Below are 16783 nucleotides of genomic sequence, written 5' to 3'. Positions count from 1 at the left end.
AAAACACACAAAAAACAAAATATATACCACACAATGAAGCAGACATCCACACGCAGAGAAAAAACATGGTTACTATAAATAAACTATGTTCACTGTAACAAAATATTGTTATCAAAAACATATATAGCAATTTGTTCAATTTAAACAATATTTGTGTTATTGTAATCATTTTTATCTTCATGGCGCTGAGACATAATTATATTTTCAATAACTAAATATTGGTAACTATGAAAACATATTATAACCATTTGAACTTTCTTATAACCATTATATGTTATATTGTTGTAGGTTATATAACCAGTATATGTTATATTGTTATAAATAACCAATTTATGTTATGTTGTTCTATGTTTGCTGGTACAACAACCAAAAACTTTAGCCACACTCCTCACACAGATTAGTTCTTTTTGTGTTGTTTTACGCGACAATAAATGTGCTGAAATAATTCTCATATTTTCAGTGCAAAGCACACATGTTTTCATTTATGTTCTCTTTTATATTTTGCACTACAACATATGCGTTTTAAACATTCTCTTTCTGGCCACCACGGATCTAAATATACGAACAGATCCATAAAAAAACAAGTATGAATGAGATAAGAACAATAAAAAACCTTACAGCGCGAAGTAATTTTTAACAAGTAAGAGTGTTATATTCGGCCATGCACGCAGAGAAAAAACATGGTTGTGGTAACCATGTTCTAAGTGCAACATATTATGGTTAAAATTATGATTGTAGTCTAAATATATTATGGTTATTGTAACAATTTTAAAATATCATATTATGGTTAAAATCAGCTAAAACATTTTATCATAATATTTTTAATTTACCATAATATTGTTTGTTATACATGACTATATTATGATCGAATGTGATCAAAATATCGTTAAAAATATGTATTCGAATTCAAATTTATTTTGATTACTGAATCAGTGCAATTACAGTTTTTAAAAAAGTAAAGACCTTCATTACTCAGACCGATTTACAAATTTCAATTAAATTCCCAAAAACATAACATAACATATTCTATACAAAGTGAAATACTTATACATATAATTTTATAAACCAATGAGAATTATTTCAACTCATTTTATTGTCGCTTTAAACAACACACACACACAAAATAATATGTGTGAGGTGTGTGGCTAAAATTGTTTTGTTGTTGTAGCAACAGATATAGAACAACAAAACATATAATGGTTATTTATAACCACATAACATATAATGGTTATACAACATATAGCGACATAACAAATAATGGTTATCAGTAAGTTAAAATATTTGTTAGTAACATAATATGTTTTAGTCGTTACCATTACTTAGTTATTGAAAAAATAATTATTTTTCAGTGAATCATACTCAAATTTATAATTGCCATGAACATGAAAATGATTATAGTAACAACAATATTGTTTAAATAGAATTAAAATTGCAATTATATGTTTTTGATAACAATATATTGTTACAGTGAACATAATTTAGTTATAGTAACCATGTCGAACTATGTTTTTTCTCTGCGTGTGCCGAATCTTATATACCCACCATCAAACCTCGTTTGACTCGAATGAAATTTACTTATGTCGAATATCATTTATATATTCGTATTTTTGGGCCAGTTATAAGCGTTAAAGAAATTTTCTGAAGGGATATTATATAGGGGGTAGGGTCAATTATGGGTAGATCCTCTTAAAATTTGGTAGACAGAAATTGGTTCGTATAAAATTTATTTGTGTCGAATTTCACCGCTACACTCGTATTTTTAAGCGCAAGGTACAGGCCGCAATTTTCAAGATAATTTGATGAAATTTGGACCAAGCATGTTTTTTGGCACAGGGACGAAGCCTATCGAAAATGGTTGAAATCGGTCCAATATTTCACCTAGCCCCCATACAACCGTATCTCCCGATTTGAACTTTTTATGCCATAATTACGTCAAATATTCTGCTATCTCTTTAAAAATTGGCACAAATAAGTTTTATATAAGTATAAATGACACTGCAGATTTTCGTAAGGATCTGCCTATATTTGACCCTAGCCCCCATACAAACCCCCCTTCAAAAAATGACTTAAACGTCTAAAATTGACTTGCAACCATTTGTATCGCAATGAAACTCAACAAAACTAAATGTTATTACTTTCCTACTTGTTTTAAATATAATATTAAACAAGTATGAATGTAAAGTCGGAATATTTTAACTTTTTTTTGGTAAAAAATATATTTTTTACAAGAGGGCTCAAAAGAGAGTAGGGGTAAATGGCCCTATCCTTATAAATATTGGTAGGGGAAGTTAAGTCTACTTCAATTTTAATTATGAAGAATTTATTTTTTTATTATTTATTATTGTTATTTTTTATTATTGATTATTGTTATTAGTGTTGGTAAGTGAATCATTCTCTACACTACTAAAGTGGTGTAGGGTATAAACAAATGTTTGTTTACAGTATAAAACTTTTTCTTTTTTATGACAAATAATAATCAAAATAATTACTTTTCTTCTTTTGATGATTATGTCAATTATTTAAACACCTTTGAATTTTCATTTCTCAATACAATTGTTCAATTTACAACCGATGTTGTAGCGTTGTATGGGTTGTATGTCAGCAGATGCTACAAAAGTCATAATAATGTTGTTGGTACTTTCTATGCAAAAGCTCTATACAACTTCTGCAACAATTTTTATATGTTTTTGAAATGTTGTAAGAAAGTCTAGTGTTGCCAATTGTTTATTTCAACATATAAACAAAAATTTCAAACGATTTTAGCATAAAAAACGATAAATTTTTTTTAAAAACTGTTTATTTATTAGTTTAAAATGTGGAATAAAGAAAATAAAATGAAATGAAAATTCAAAGAATTTAATATTTTTTTTATTTTTTTTTTATTTTTTGACATTGTTATGTATATTTGTTCTGATAGTTTTTTTTCTCATTGAGAACATTTTGCGAAGATCTGTTTACAATCACTGTTACTGCACTTTAGTAGGTACAACATACACTTTATTGTGAATTGAACAAATATCTTCAATGTTAAAAGTATTTCATCAATAAAAAATTAAATAATTTTAAGACATTGATCACTAAGTTTGCACAACTACCAACTGTAATTGTAATTCAAGAGACGTGGTTTGTTTCAAAATTATCTCATATTTATCAAATCCCTGGCTAAAGTTGTTTTCATAGTTGTAGAAGTGATGGTTATGGAGGAACCTATATTTATGTGAGGGAAAACATTCAAAATCATGTTGAAATATGCAAAAGTGAACATCGTCCAGTAAGTGTTTTTAGTAATATTATTGAAAATTTGCTGGAAATACTGTAGAAATTGTTGTATTATTATCGGAGATTCTAATATTGACATTTTGAGGAATACGTCTTCTTGGTTGGTAAATTTACTGGAAAGTTACTATTTTATGAATTGCCACACGTTAGTAACTCGTCAAATATCTGGGAAATCAATAGATAATACTTATACAAACCTTCCTAATTTGGTATATATAGATTCCATTGAAAATAATTTAACTGACCACAACATAATTTCTTTTAAGTTTAGGAAATTATATCAAGAGTCAAATTACTTTGAAGTTACTCGAAAGTTCTGTGACCTTAATAAGTTTAGAGAATACCTTACTAATGATAATTCAATTTATCAAACTGGAAATCCATCGATTGATACTACAAATTTAATAGATTAATTATCAAATGCAAATGATTATTCTCCTGTCGTAAAAAGGAAAAGACAAATTCTTAAAAACAAGTAGGAAAGTATAGTCGGGCATGGCCGACCATATGATACCCTACACCATGAGTATATTTTTACAATTTTTACTTTTATAAAATTTTTATTTTTTGTAAAGAAACTTTTATGTTGAATATTACCATAATTCCTAAATATTTAAGCCATTTATTGATAAAAAAAACTAAAATTTCTAAATGAGGCTTTATATAGGTCAAATATGGGCCGATCCTCGGTAAATTTGGGACAAAGATATATTTCTAAACAAGTAGGAAAGTATAGTCGGGCATGACCGACCATATAATACCCTACACCATGAGTATATTTTTAAAATTTTTACTTTTTATAAAATTTTTATTTTTTGTAAAGACGGCCAATAATGCGTTCAAGTCTGCTTGTATAACGACAAACTTATGCTAAGTTCAGACCTGTAAAATATTTGGTCCAAATATTTGTTATAAAATATTTCTAAAGTTGCGTCAAACAAATGCAATATTTATTTCAAGTTCAGACTTGAATAAATATTTGATGGTATTGTTTTATCAAACAGTGCAAAAATAATTTGGTTCAAACACACACATGTTTTGCAGCCACAGTATATCGTATATTTTCATGCAAGAAACAAATAGGAAAGTATAGTCGGGAATGGCCGACCATATAATACCCTACACCATGAGTATATTTTTAAAATTTTTACTTTTTATAAAATTTTTATTTTTTGTAAAGAAACTTTTATGTTGAATTTTACCATAATTCCAAAATATTTAAGCCATTTATTGATAAAAAACTAAAATTTTTAAATAAGGCTTTATATAGGTCAAATATGGGCCGATCCTCGGTAAATTTGGGAAAAGGATATATTTTTAAATAACAGTTAGTTTTGTTGAGTTTCATTGCGATACAAATGGTTACAAGTCAATTTTAGACGTTTAAGTCATTTTTTGAAGGGGGGTTTGTATGGGGGCTAGGGTCAAATATAGGCCGATCGTTACGATAATCTGCAGTATCATTTATACTTATATAAAACTTATTTGTGCCAATATTTAGAGAGATAGCAGAATATTTGACGTAATTATAGCATAAAAAGTTTAAATCGGGAGGTACGGTTGTATGGGGGGTAGGTGAAATAATGGACCGATTTCAATCATTTTCAATAGGCTTCGTCCTTGTGCCAAAAAACATGCTTGGTCCAAATTTCATCAAATTATCTTGAAAATTGCGGCCTGTACCTTGCGCACAAGGTTTACATGGACAGCCAGCCAGCCAACCGGACAGACGGACGGACGGACATGTCTTAATCGACTCAAAAAATTATTCTAATAATAATAATAATAATATTGATATTCAGAAAAGACTTAAAAGAGCAAGTCTATTACAATATTTGGAAAATAAAAAGCTTCTTTATGATGGCCAATATGGCTTCAGAAAAGGCAGTGGAACGGAAAATGCAGTTGTAAATGTTGTAAATTTTATATGTAATGGTTTAGATCAAGGTTTTAATGGAGTGTGTAGTATATTCTTTGATCTATATAAAGCATTTGATCTCGTAGACCATAGTATTTGATTAGAGAAACTATGTTATTATGGTATAATGGGTAGGGAATTATATATGTTTAAAAGCTTCTTGGAAAATTGAAAACAATTTGTTGAAATAAATGGAAGCAAAAAAAAAAAGAGATTTTCTTCAAGAGGGTTCTTATCGAGGTAGGGGTATATATGGACCTATCCTTATAAATATTGGTAGAGAAATTTACGTCAACTTCAAGGTTATTTTTGTAGAAACTAATATATACAGTTTATCGCCTCTAATGATAGTGAAGGGTATAATAATCCACTTCTTTAACAAACAAACTTGTGTAGGGTATCATATGGTCGGCCATGTCCGACTATACATTCATACTTGTTTTAAATTGCGTTGCGTTGAAGGTGGCGCGTTATTAAGTCAATAGAAATTATGACACAACACCCTTGTTCAATGCTGTAAAGCAACTTCATAAAATACAAGCAAATCCCGGTGTAACGAATGATATAATGTCAGGCCCTACTACTATGGGGGCTTGGAGCCCCCATATGAATAAAATAGAAAAATTCGTATATCTGAGAATCTATTAGAGCTTCAATCTTCAAATTTTATATGAATAACATAGACATTTATGTGAACATTTAGAAAATAACGGACAGACTCTTAATGGGGGGCTTGGCACCACATATGTAATTTAAATAAAAAATTTCTTATATCTTGAAAACTGTTATATAATTCCAATTTTTCATATGTAACATATCGTTAATTTTAAATTTCTTCACTATATTCGTTTTTTTACGCCCATAATTAACGTTAAAGTCGTTTTCTGATGGGGACCTTATATGGGGGAATGGGTCAATTATGGACCGATCCACATAAAATTTGATAGAGTTTTACTTGTATAAATCTTACTTCTGTGTAATTTCAATGCTATTATTCTATTTTTAAGCCAGTAATCAGCATTAAAGTTTCTATGGAGGGGACCTTATATGGGGGGTAGGGTCAATTATAGACCGATCCACATAAAATTTGATGGAAAGGTTTTGGTTCCTAAGATACATACTTATGTCAAATTTCTTCGCTATATTAGTATTTTTACGCCCATAATTAACATTAAAGTCGTTTTCTGAAGGGGGCCTTATATGGGGGGAAGGGTCAATTGTGAACCGATCCACATAAAATTTGGTAAATTTTGACTTGTATAAATCTTACTTCTGTGTAATTTCATTGCTATAGTCCGATTTTTAAGCCAGTAATGAGCATTAAAACAATTTATGGGGGGACTTCTTATGGGGGGTAGGGTCAACTATGGACCGATCCACATAAAATTTGGTAGAGAGATATTGCCTAGTATAAAACTTATTTCTGGGAAATTTGGTAAAGAGATTTTGGCTAGTATAAACTTACTTCTGTTAAATTTCATCGCTTTAGTCGTATTTTTAAGCAAGTAATGAGCGTTATAGTAATTTTATGGAGGGTCTTTATATGAGGGGTAGGGTCAATTATGGACCGATCCACATACAATTTCATAAAGATTTTTGGCTGGTAAGATACTTAATTATATCAAATTTCATCGCTATATTCGTTTGTTTAAGCCAGTAATGAGTGTTAAAGTCATTTTCTGAAGGGGACGTTATATGGGGGTAGGGTCAATTATGGACCGATATACATAAAATTTGTTTTTGAGATATTGGCTTGCATAAAACTTATGTGTGTCGAATTTCATCGCTATATTCCCATTTTTAAGCCAGTAATGAGCGTTAAAGTCATTTTCTGAAAGGGACCTTATATGGGGGGTAGGGTCAATTATGAACCGATCCACATAAAATTTCATAGAGAGGTTTTGGCTAGTAAAAAACTTACTTATGTCAAATTTCATCGCTATACTTGTATTTTTAAGCGAGTAATGAGCGTTAAAGTCATTTTCTGAAGGGGACGTTATATGGGGGGGGGGGTCTGGGTCAATTATGGACCGATATACATACAATTTGGTTGAGAGATATTGACTTGCATGAAACTTATGTGTGTCGAATTTCATTGCTATATTCCCATTTTTAAGCCAGTAATCAGCTATTTAGTGAATTTCTAAAGGGGACCTTATATGGATGGGTAGGGCCAATTATGGTCCTATGTCCGCCATAATTCAGAAATATTTTTCAGACGTCAAAAAACTGACCTGTGCGAAATTTTGTGGTATTTGCATCATAAACAACGAATTTGTGAATATTTGAAGCTATTTATACAATATTCCGGGGGGTACATTTGTATGGGGGCTATGTGAAATCGTTGACCGATTTTGCCCATTTTCAATACCAAACATTTCTGATCAATAAAATATATTTTGGGAAATTTTCATCTCAATATCTCTTATTTTGTGGACTCTATCGTGCCAACAACAGACGGACGGACATGGCTAGATCGTCTTATAATCATTCGAGGTCCCAGAATATATATACTTTATGGGGTCTTAGAGCATTATTTCGATGTGTTACACACGGAGTGACAAAACCAATATACCCCCCATCTTTTTTGATGGTGGGTATAAAAATAACTTTCGGCAAACAAGAACTTATCTTTATGTTTAACAACAGAGATTTCTCTATGGTAACTCCATCAAAAAACTTCCAAGCTATAATTTTCTTAGTTTGGAAGTTACATACGTTTTGGAAAATAAAGCAGAGAGGTGAATTGAGAGCTCGCTGCGCTTGTATGAATTAAATACAAAAATTCGTTTATCTTAAGATAATATAACAGTTAGAGTCCTCAAATTTTGTCGGGGCCACTTTAGTGTCAATATGATTATTTAGGATAAAAAGTGGGCGGACTAGCGTTAGTGGGCGTATCACCTCCCATATAAATTAAATACAAAAATTCGTTTATCTTGGAAACAATTACAGTTAGAATCTTAAAATTTTGCACGAATAACTTTAACATCCATGTAAACATTTTGGGTAATATATTGACATACCACCAATGAGGGGAGCGGTACCTCCCATATTAATTAAATACAAAAATTCCTTTTTATACCCTTCACCACCATCAGTGGTAAGCTTGTCGTCTGTGTGTAACACCATGAAATATTCATCTAAGTATATATATTCTGGGTCCTTATGAAATTCTGAGTCGATTTAGCTATGTCCGTCTGTCTGTTTATGTAAAACAAGCTCACCTTAAAACTAAGCCAAGGAGATCAACCAGATTCGCCGAAAATATTTATTGTTATCCTAAGCAGTTTGGTTTTGAAAATTAGAAAAAATTCCTTTTTTTCTTCATTCTTCAGCTCTTTTCTCAAAAACTACAAAAGATAATTCGATGAATTTTGTCACAAATATTATTTTTTCTACCATGGACCAAGTATGTTGAAAATCATGAGAATTGATTTAATATTTTCTATAGCCCCCATACAAAGGTACATATTCCCGGAAATTAGTTTATCTTTAATAACTCCTTCAAATATATCGATATTAATACAAAATTTTGTACATCTCAATATAATACAAAAGGAAATCATACTACCAAAGAAGATTTGTATTGGTCACAATTGATTATAGCTCCCATATAACGTCCACTTCCGAAAATCACTTAAACTCACATATTTCATTGAATTATTTATTTATCTGGATAAAATTCGTCTTGAATATGTTTTATGTACAAGCAAATTATTCTATCGAATTTTTCCTGGATCGGTTAATTATTAGTCATATAAGGTCCACTCCCGAAAACCATTTAAACGCACATATTGCATTGAATTATAAATTTATCATTATAAAATTTGACCTGGATATGTTTTATATATGTGCACATTAATCATAATTTTTTTCTTGATAGGTTCAGTATTGGTCATAGCTGCCATATAAGGTCCACTTCCGAAAACCACAAAAAAATCACAAACACTAGTTTTTTATTGAATTAGTTGTATTAGTTTCCCATATTCCCCTTACGCTGGTACGACCACTTATTATATTATCTCAAGAAAAACGAATTTTTGAATTTAATTAATATGGGAGGTGCCGCTCCCCACATGGGTAGTCCGACAATTTATTACCAAAAAGTTTAAATGGATGTTAAAGTTATTCGTGCAAAATGTTAATATTCTAACTCTATTAGGTTCAAAGTTAACCGATTTTTTGTATTTAATTTATATGGGAGGTGCCACGCCCCCTAACGCTAGTCCGCCCAATTTTTTAATAATTATATTGACACTAAAGTGGCTCCGACAAAACATATAAACATACAAACAAACATTCATTTTTATATATATAGATATTAGGATGTCGCATGAATGTCAAAATCATTCATATAAAATTCATATATACAAAATTTGATGAATCTAGTTCTATATTTTTCTAGATAAACAACATTTTGTATTTTATTCATATGGGAGATGACAAGTCCTTATTAGAAGATCGCTCGTTATACTCTAACCCCCTTATTGACACACAATTTTTTTTTTATAAAAAGTTTATAAAACAAAATTTCCATACAAAATCTAATATATAAACCATTTAAAAAATAATAATATTGTTTGTGAATAAGGTGGTAAATGTTCAGATGAATGTCAAAATTCTTTAAGTAAAATTTTAAGATTTTAGCTTTAATAGATTCTCAGACATACGAATTTTTGTATTTTATTTACATAGGGGCTCCATTAGCCAACATTTTTACAGGGATGGTAATGTTATTACGAATTTTTAGTATCTAATTTATATGGGAGGTACTACGCCCCCTAATACTAGCCCTCCCACACTTAATCCTAAATAATAATATTGATACTAAAGTGGCCCGAGAAAATTAAAGGACTCTAACCGTTATATTATCTTAAGATAAACGAATTTTGTATTTAATTAATATGGTAGGTGCCTCTCCCCTCATGGGTAGTCCGCCAATTTATTACCCGAAATGTTAAAGTTATTCACATAGATGTTAGAGTTATTCGTGCGAAATTTTAAGATTTTAACTGTAACAGTTGCCAAGATATACGAACTTTTGTATTTAATTTATATGGGAGGTGCCACGCCTCTAACTCTAGCCCGCCCACTTTTTTTCCAAAATAATCATATTAACACTAAAGTGGCTCCAACAAAATTTGAGGAGTCTAACTGTTATATTATCTCAAATATACGGATTTTATATTTTCTTAATATGGGCGTGGGTCCTCGCCCACTTGAAATTTCAAAATAAAAAGTAGCCTATTAGCTATTGTAGACATACGGGAATACGCTGTGAAAATTTCAAGAAAATAGGTTCAGACGTTTAGTAGTCTATAACGTTCAAACATACAAACAAACACACATTCATTTATATATTCTTGTATCTGCTATTGCTTCCAATTGGTTGAAGTTATTTGTTAGTCCTTGTATGTTTGAGTACATTCCTTGTATATTCTTTCGTTGTTAATCTACCAAGCCCATTCTTCGTTTCTTCATTTTTAGCTTATTCTGGTATACTGGACATTCTCTGCTTATGGTTGCATGATTTTCATCAAGTCCTAGGTTCAATCGTTTATTGGTTCTTATACAGTTTATGCATTTATTTATATATTCTTTATTACACTCTTTTGTCTTGTGGTTTCCGTTACATTTAAAGCACACTTCTTCATTTTTGCAGTTTAGTGACTTATGATTAAATCCTTTACATTTATAGCATTGTGTTATTTCTGTTCCGTCAAATATTCTACATTTTTCCCATCCAATATTTAATTTTTGTACCGATAGTATTTTTGGGTATGCTTCATTATCTACTTTTATTTTAGCATTAAATATTTTTCTATTATTTCTCTTAATTTCATATATTTTTATAATTTCCATTTTGCTTCCTTCTAGAATTTGATTTTGTTTCTTCATTTTTTCAATTAGTTCATTATTTCCGTATTTGAAACTCATATCCGTAACAACAATTGACTTGTCGATTTCATTTGGTACTTTAATTTCATATTCTTCACTCATTTCATTTTCAATTGCAGTTTTGATTTTTTCCCGTTCATTTGTGTTCTCACTTTGTATCACTAAGGCACCATTTCTTTTATTTTCAATATTTATAATTTTAAAGTTTACAGGGTCTACCTTTTTATTTAAATCATCTTTGGTTTTTTCTATTTTTTGTTTTTCTTTTGGTTTTATAATTAAAGGAGCCTGATTTTTAACTTCTGGCAACACCATATTATTTTTCAATGCATCTGAGAATGATAGTTTGTTTTGTTTGACACTTGTTTCTTTTATAGCTTTTTTTATTTCATTACACATTTTGACGTTTGATTGTTCTATATTGTTACATACTTCTTGGTTTTTATTTTCATGTTCTTTTATTGTGCCGTAAAGTTTCTTAATTTCTTCAACGTTTTTTTCACATGATTTTTGTGTTTTATCTATTATTTTGAGTCTCTCCTCGTACCTATTTTCAATAGCTTGCAATAGTTGTTTTATTTCATTTTCATTTTGTTTTAGTGATGTCTCAAATTCTCTTTTATATTCTTTTAAATTCTGTTTGTTTATTCTAACTCCGTCTTGTATTTCTCCTAAAACAAGATCAACATTCCTTATGTATTGCATGCAGTCCTCGCAAATGAACCTTATAAAATTATTTGCCTCTAGCATTCCCATTGAGTATTGATCCACTCCTGAGCATTTTTTTGTACAGTGATATATTTTATCACATACACCACTGCATCTAATGCCTGTCTCACCTCTAATGGCTGACTTGCACGTATTGCAATCAGTCATTGTTGGGCTGTTTTTTAATTAGTTTTTATCCAATAATATGATTTATTTTTAATAAACTTGATTATTCACTGTTGGGTATATAAATAATATGTATTTTAATAGTCTTTTTTCTATTTTTTTTACACCTTATTATATATATTTTTTTAATTTCACTCAGAGTTTTTCGTTTTTGCTTCTTATCGCGCTTTCGCTTTCTTCTTTTGAGACCCATTTCGAAAAGATTGCAGTAATTTTTATACCCTTCACCTTCGTTAGAAGGGTATATATAAGTTTGTCATTCCTTTTGTAATTTCTATAATTTTCCAACCCTATATATATTCTGTATCCTTATAGATAGCGGAGTCGATTAAGCCATGTCCGTCTGTCTGTCTGTTGAAATCAGACCCCAGATATCGGCGAGATCCGAATCTTCAATAAATCTATTAGACATGCTTTCGAGAAGATCGCTATTTAAAATCAGCAAAATCGGTCGGTAAATAACGGAGATATGAGCAAAAATCCGAGACAACCTCTGTAAATTTCATCAAAAAATGTCATATTTTTTTCATGCTTTGTTAAAAAAGCAACAACAACACTGTATATTAGAAAAAGATGTACACGTGTGTGTGTGTAGATGTATTTGGTTTTATTCAGCTGTGTATTTTTTGTTATGTTTGGATGCTGTTGGCGTCATTGCGTTGTTATTTTTGTTTTTCTGTGTTCTTCGTTATGTATGTTTAGATGTCTGTTGGTTTAGATCAGACGTCGGCGCTAGTATTGTTCTGACAACGAAGATTTTCGGCAAATTACATGTACACAACACGATCGCATACGAACCTCTAAACAAGAGCATCAAAAATACAAATATTTTATTTAGTTGCTTTACAGCATTCAACAAAGCGGGTTGGTGTCGCTTTGTTAAAGAAATTGCAAACACAACTTGAAAAAACAAAAACAACTTGCAAAAGCAAGAGAATAATTTACAAAAACAACGTACACTCTAAATAATTTTCTAGAATGCATAACAATGAAAGTAAATAAGTTAATCTTGTTTCATACTTTTTTTGTACATTTTAATTAGAAATGTTGTTTCTATGTGAAGAAATTATCATTCTTAAGTACATTGATTACACATTGTTTATAAATATTCGCATTTAACAGTAATGCAATTTAATCTTTAAAATTAAAAATAACCAAATATTTTTTTCAGTGCAATTTCAATGAAAAAATGCCAATAGTGTGTGTGTAGTGGTGATTTTTTTTATCTGCCTCTCTATCCGCCGGTATATGATCTAAACATATATAACGAAAAACACAGAAAAACAAAAATAACAACGCAATGACGCCAACAGCATCCAAACCAAGGGTGCCCAAGCCCTATGCGCTTGGTACTCTTTTGTTTTTGTAAATGCGGTTAGCTATAGACAGTGTGTTTTCTATACACTTATATGCGCTTAACATTAGCAATACGTTGTTGTTGTTCTTAACAGTATACAAGCAAGAGTAAAACAACAACTCTTTCGTATTCATTGCTGGTAAACACTGACGAGACGTAGATTTTGTTTTTGTTTATCGTAAAAAATTTGTTTTAAAAAGCACTTGGAAAAATTTGTGACAGACGGACAGACAGACATACGGACATGGCTTAATCGACTCCGCTATCTATAAGGATCCAGAATATATATACTTTATAGGGTCGGAAAATTATATTATAGAAATTACAAACGGAATGACAAACTTATATATACCCTTCTCACGAAGGTGAAGGGTATAATAATACATTAATAATATATTTACTTCTGACTTGTTAAAATTTAATACAGTGAATCAACTAAGTTTTTTGTCTTCCTTTTTTAAGAGAATTTTGTTTTTTGTTCATAAATAATTCGAAAAAACAGCTAAAAAGTAAATAGATGTTTTTCCAATTAAAAAGAGAAATTGGGTAAAATGAGAAAAATTAGAAAACATATTAAAATACAAATTTTTGTGCATTTGTTGTTGCATTTTATTATTTTTCATCAGAATTTGCATGTCAATGAAGTATTTTGCATATTGAGAATTCCGGTTAATTTCATTGGGTTTTTCAAATTAGTTTTTAATTATTTTTGGAATTTATTGTTTTATTGTTAAGTATTTTTCAATTGCGATTTGCAAAAATCATATCCTCATTAGGCGAAAATGTGATGTTATTTGCCTTAAAATGTTAAAAGGATAATAATCAGGCAATTTCGATATAAAAAATTACATATTTTAGATTTCTACAACAAGTGTAAATCAATAAAATATAAATATGAAATGTTTAATCAATAACATTAAAAAAATATGAAATAGAGTAATAGATGAAATGATCCAAAGAATTATTAGAAAAAACGCACTGAGTGCTCTTCCAAAATCTTTAACTGCCAAAGGTAAACGTAATATTTTTCACCTAATACATACACTTATATATATTTAGAACCCAAATCAAGAATAACTATCCAGATCCAAATGTATCTTATTCATAAAACAAAGAATTTAAAATATAAAAATCAAGATTTTAGCATTTAATAGTTCTATAGTGGTATATGGTGATGTCCCCATACTTAGAGTGGCTAGGATGGTACTTAGTGTTAGATTTATTGAATAAGAATCAATATTATACAATTCTAATTAAAGTTTACATAATATTCCCCAAATAGATGGAGTCTCCGTAATGTAGTTTTTGTTTATCAATACAAAATGACCGAAAATCCGGATTATTTTCGTTATAATGTATATATTTATACCTCACAAAACATTTTTTCTAGGTCCAAACCCATTGATTATCTAATATATCATGTATCCAATTCAAAATTACTTATAATTTTCGAAATTTAATGAAAGAAACGATAGATTTTATGTTAAGTCAAATATTAATAAATTCTGATAGGTATATAGGATAATAAATCGGTTAAGAAATATCCAAAATTAGTCGTTCCACTACTCAAATATCTAAAAAATGTTATTCTAATATATAGGAGTAATAAAAATATTAAACCTTATAAAATAATGCAGCAATATTAAAAAAATGAACAAAAACCCTAAAAAGCAAAATACTTTATTGACCCAAAAAGTTAACAATACGTTCACATTTTCTCAAAAATCTCGTTAATTAATATAACGATTTTACTTTAAAAATAATTGTTCAGATAAAGTTTTTTCTTAAAATTTATAAAATTTTACATGGGCAAATTACTTAATTGATTCACTGTATATACCTTTAGTCTTAAAGAATAATTATTATTCTAATGCCTTGGGATATACAATATATTTTTTACCCTCTAGTAAACATAAAAACCCCACTTAAAGATTTTGAAAATTACAACCACAATAGTTTTCAAGATTAACAATATGTTACATATATTGCAAGTTCGCCAATTTCTATCTATCTAAGAAAAATTCGAATTATCTAACAGTTTTCAAGATATACGAAATTTTGTATTTAATTCATATATGTGATGCCAAGCCCCCACTGAAATCCCGCCCATTATTTTCTAAATGTTCACATGAATGTCAAAGTTATTCATATAAAATTTGAGGATTCTAGCTCCAATAGTTTCTTAAATAACTATTTTTTTATTTAATTCAAGATCCCAAGATTAAAGTCCGCGCTTTATCCTCAAAATGTTCAGATGAATATTATAGTAATATAAGCAAAAATTGATGAATCTAGTTCCATATTTTTCTAGATAAACTATTTTTTGTATTTTATTCATAATCCCCATTAAAATTTCGTTCGTTATACTCTAAATGTTCAGATGAATGTCAAAATTCTTCAAGTGAAATTTAATGATTCTACTTCTAACAGTTTCTGAGATATGCGAATTTTTCTATTTTATTCATATTGGCGCCCCCTCAGATGAAAGTTTACTCTTTTTTCTAAAAAATGTTTAGATAAATATTAAAGTTCTTCGTGCAAAATTTTATATGGGAGGTGCCACGCCCCCTAACGCTATTCCTCCCACATTTTGTCCTAAAATAATCATATTGACAATAAAATGGCTCCAACAAAATTTGAGGACGCTAACTGTTACATTATCTCAAAATGAACGATTTTTTGTATTTAATTAATATGGGAGGTGCCGCACCCCTCATGGGTAGTCAGCCAATTTATTACTTAAAATGTTTGCATGGATGTTAAAGTTATTCATCCAAAATTTTAGGATTCTAACTGTATTAGTTTCCAAGATAAACAAATTGTTGTATTTAATTTATATGTGAGTTACCACGCCCCCTAACGCTAGTCCTCCCACATTTTATCCTAAAATAATCATATTGACACTAAAATGGTTCCGACAAAATTTTAGGACTCTAACTGTTACATTATCTCAAGATAAAGGATTTTTTGTATTTCATTTATATGGGAGGTGCCACGCCCCCTAACGCCACTTTTTATCCCATATAATCATATTGACACTAAGTGCCTCCAACAAAATTTGAGGACTCTAACTCTTATATTATCTCAAATATACGAATTTTATATTTTCTTAATGTGGGCGTGGCTCCTCGCCTACTTGAAAATTCAAAATGAAAAGTAGCCTATTACCTATTCCAGACATACAGGAATACGCTCTGAAAATTTCAACCAAATCGGTTCAGCCATTTAGTAGTATACAAACATATAAACATACAAACATATAAATATACAAACAAAGACACATTAATTTTTGTATATACCCAGCAGTTCGACGGGACAGTCCCGACCTGACCACTTAACCTACCACTTGTGGTGGCCCCTAGCCACCTGACTACCCAGGTGACCGACCATTTTAACATGGGCTTGTCCTACGAGGAAGTCAATCGTCACTCTAC

This window comes from Lucilia cuprina, chromosome X (assembly GCF_022045245.1).
Source record: "Lucilia cuprina isolate Lc7/37 chromosome X, ASM2204524v1, whole genome shotgun sequence".
NCBI lineage: Eukaryota > Metazoa > Arthropoda > Insecta > Diptera > Calliphoridae > Lucilia > Lucilia cuprina.
Note: the sequence above shows the minus strand (reverse complement) of the source record.